Genomic DNA, 4,529 nt, shown 5'->3' with positions numbered 1-4,529 from the left:
ACTCATGAAGGTAGTAACTCAAAGTACCAACAAAGAAGGAAGGCATCTTCACATCAAGTATCAATGCTATCCCCTCTGCATACAGGGTAAATAGGGACAGGCAACTTAGACATTGGCTACCTAAAATGGGGTGGGGGGTGGGGGGGATGATAAAGGCTCGATGTGACTGACTTACAAGGTTTCAAGAGAGAGTTTAGTTTAAGAGTGTGTGGGGGAAGATAGAATTTCCACTGAATGGTTTTCATCTTATCTAGATGGGTCTGGTAATAACAGATGGGGATAAGATTCTTATGATTCAATAGTGAGTAATTGTTATCATGACTAATTGCAACTGTCACAATTGTAAAGGTAGAAGTTTTGTAACAAAAATGGGTGTGGGTAGTTAAGCTTACAGTCCAGAAACAGAGAACCCTAGGACCATCAAGGGAAAAGAACACAAGCAGAATGTGGGACCTTATCCAGAGAAGCAGGGACACCAGAGATGGAGGCAGGGATGGGGACATGGAGAGAAGGAGTGGCTGAGGACTATAGATTCATGGAAAGACAGGGACTGAGAGCTGGTGGCCAGGAGGCAGACTTGCAGAATGAGCACTTTGGTGACGTAAATTACTATATATGTTTGAGCATTTAAAAAAAAAAAAGAGAGAGAGACATAAAATGAATAGAGAGAAATATTGTTAACTGATGGTACATGGAGGAGATTATAACCATTGTAATGAAACAAAGTATATGGTTTGTTGAATGTAAAACTGATGATCTGCCTTGTAAACTTTCACTCAATTCACAACAAAAACATTAAAAATATATATATTATACCTGAAGAAGGCAAAAGGAAAGACCAAACTGAATGTCAGAAGAGACTCTGAAACTTACTCTCCAACAGAGATATGCTAAAGCACATGGAAGAAATGAGGAAGTAAAATAGCTGAACAGAACATTTCAAACAGTAGCTGGGGAAGACAAAGTCAAGTATGAAAATGAGATGTGCAAAGATCTGGAGTTAGAAAACAAAAAAGAAAGAACACGCTCAGCATTTCTGAAACTGAAAGAACTGAAGAAAAAATTCAAGTCTTGACTTGAAATATTGAAGGATTCTATGGACAAAATATAGAATGGTGCAGAAAGCATCAAAAGAAGATGGGAGAAATACACAGAGTCACTATAACAAAAAGAAAAATTCAATGTTTAACCATTTCAAAAGGTAGCGTTTTATCAAGAGCCAATGGAACTGAAGGGAAAAGTCCAAAGTGCACTGAAGTCATTGGCAAAAAACAAGGCTCTGAGGATTAATGGAATACAAATTGAAATCTTTCAACAAATGGATGCAACACTAGAGAAACTCATTTATGACAAGAAATTTGTAAAACAGCTACTAGACGACTTATTGGAAGAGATCCATATTTGAGCCCATTCCAAAGAAAGGTGATCCAATGGAATGTAGAAGTCATTGGACAGTATCATAAATATCTCATGCAAGTAAAATAATTGCTAAAGATAATTCAAAAATTGTAACAACAGTACATTGACAGAGAACTACCAGAGGTTCATGCCATATTCAGATGAGGACATTGAATGAGAGGTATTATTGCTGATGTCAGATGGATCTTGGCTGGCAGCAAAGAATACCATAAAGATGTTTACTTGTGCTTTATTAACTATAAAAAGGCTTTCGACAAAGGACCCATACAAAGAAAACTACAGAACACTACTACAAGAAACCAAAAGAGACTTACAAAAATGGAAGAATATACCATGCTCCTGGATAGGAAAACTTAACATTGTGAAAATATCAATACTGCCCAAAGCAATCTATAAATATAACACAATCCCAATCCAGATTCCAATCACATTCTTTAAAGAGATGGAAAAAACAATTACAAGCTTTATATAGAAAAGAAAGAAACCCAGGATAAGCAAAGCATTGCTTAAGAAGAACAAAATTGGAAGCCTCTCATTCCCTGATTTCAAACTTTACTACACAGCTACAGTGATCAAAACAGTCTTGTACTTGTACAATGAAAGATACATTGAACAGAATTGAGAATCCAGAAATTAACCCATCTACATATAGCCACCTGATCTCTGACAAGGGGCCAAAGTACATTGAATGAGGAAGAGATAGTCTCTTCTACAGATGGTGCTGGCAGAACTGGAAATCGATATGCAAAAATTGAATTAAGACCTTTACCTCACACCATAAACAAAAACCAACTCAGCATGGATTAAAGACCTAAATGTGAATCTCAGAATTATAAAGGTCATCAATGAAACAATAGTGACAAAATTAAGGGCTCTAATCCAGGGCACATAGACTACCAAACATTATGAGAATTTAAAAAAATAAGAAAGGAAGAAGAAGACAAAATAGATGACTGGAACATACTAAAAATTTGAAACTTAAGGGCATCAAAAGATTTCACCAAAAGACTTAAAAGGGAAAAAATATTTTGCAATGACATATCAGACAGGTGAATAATATAGGAAACTACAACACCTTTACAAGAAAATGATAAATAATCCATTTTTAAAAATGGGCACAAGACATGAACAAACACTTCACCAAGGAAGACATTCAAGCAGCCAACAAACATATGAAGAAATGTTCACAATCATTAGCCAATAGAGAGTGCAAATCAAAAAACAATGAGATATCATCTCACACCAGCTATAACAGCGAAGTTCAAAAAAGCAGAGGACTATAAATGCTGGTGAGGATGTGGAGAGACTGGGACCCTCTTACATTGTTGGTGGGGATGCAAAATGGTCCAACCACTCTGGAAAATAGTATGGTGCTCCCTTAAAAAGTTGGAAATAGAAATACCTCATGATCCAGCATTTCCTCTACTTGGTATATATCCACAAGAAGTACGAGCCATAACATGAGTAGATATATGCACATCAATGTTTATCGCAGCACTAGTCACAATAGCAAAAGGTTGGAGACAGCCTAAGTGCCCATCAATAGTAGAAAGGATAAACAAACTTTGGTATATCCACACAATGGAATATTATGCTACCTTAAATAATGACAAGGAAGCTGCAAGCCACCACATAACATGGATGAACCTTGAGGATATTATGATGAGAATTAGTCAGTCACAAAAGGACAAATATTGCGTAAGACCACATTGCAAAAGCTTAAGGAAAGATACCCATACTAAAAGGGGAAAAAAAATTATTTGTTGGTTATCAGGAGTGGGAGGGAGGGAACTGTAGAGCACAGAGTAGGGAATGGACACATCATAGTTTGAGTGTTGGAGAGGGCAATACACAGGAAGGGAGATGAGGATGGAAGAGCAAGGTAGATAGTACACTTAGGCAGGTTTGCATGGGCTAAATGGGCAGAGGTAAATAGTGATGCATGCTCAACCTTGGAACAACATGGTTCTGTGATTCAGGAATTGAGGCATAGTCTGAATGGGGGAAAAAGGGGAAATAATGTTAAGATGCTTGACTGTCTTATGAATATTGATTTCCCTTGTCTACTACTGTAAAACAGACACTTGAGTGAGATAGAAAGGAATAATGGGAAACATGATTATAGAAAACTTGCAAGCCTGTCTTCAACTTGTAGGCCTATAACTGATTGGAATACCTAAAAATGATTGCCAAGTGAAAGAGGCTTCTTGCAGAGCCTTTGTAGTGTATAAGACCTTAGGTGGAATCCTGATCCCCATCCAGAACCCTCTGAGTTGGGAAATCCCCACTTAAAAGGACATGCAGACCAGCCTGAAGCAGCTAGAGAAACAGAAGATATTTCTTGAAAGAAAGACCATCAGAGAAAAATCCAAAACAAAAATGGCAGTCTGATTGGCTACAAAAGAATAAACAAGTTGTTTTGCTGGGAAGCTATCAAGGCAAGAAATCAAGCCCCTTCAGGACAAACCACCCTCCAAGACTGAAACTCAAAGGGAATACACAAGCAAGCATGTAAGCTTGCTGGCAACCACATTGGTCTACTGAAAATGGAAGTGGGGTAAAAGCAGCAATGACAATATGGGCTGAGTTCCACCACATTCCATAGACTCCTATCGACCTGGACATGAAAGAGAGAAGAGGAAGACTTGGTAGGTCTGAAGTATGGTGAGACATGGGATTCCTGGGCCCATGGACAAAGATATAGCCATGGGAGACTAGAGGTGAAAATGAAGCATCGAACTATATGAAATGAGGGGAGATGCACGAAAATGTCCAAACTTGCAGATAGTTCCCATTTGACCTAGCTTTGATAGCTGGAGGATCAGAATTCAACTAGAGGAAGATAAATGTTTTTTTTTAGTAAAGTAAACAAGTGTAAATTGCTACAATTTGATGAACTTGACCTATACTTATGGAAGTTGTTGTTGTTGTTATGTGCCATGGAGTCGGTTCCAACTCATAGCGACCCTGTACAGGGTTTCCGAGGCTGTAAATCTTTACAGGAGCAGAAAGCCTCATCTTTCTCCCACGGAACAACTGGTAGTTTCGAACTGCTGACCTTGTGGTTCGTAGCCCGATTTGTAACCACTATGCTACCAGAGCTCCTTCCC

Source organism: Chrysochloris asiatica, unplaced genomic scaffold (assembly GCF_000296735.1).
Source record: "Chrysochloris asiatica unplaced genomic scaffold, ChrAsi1.0 scaffold00381, whole genome shotgun sequence".
NCBI classification, from domain to species: Eukaryota; Metazoa; Chordata; class Mammalia; order Afrosoricida; family Chrysochloridae; genus Chrysochloris; species Chrysochloris asiatica.
The sequence above is the reverse complement of the archived record's forward strand: the minus strand, read 5'-3'. Positions refer to the sequence as shown.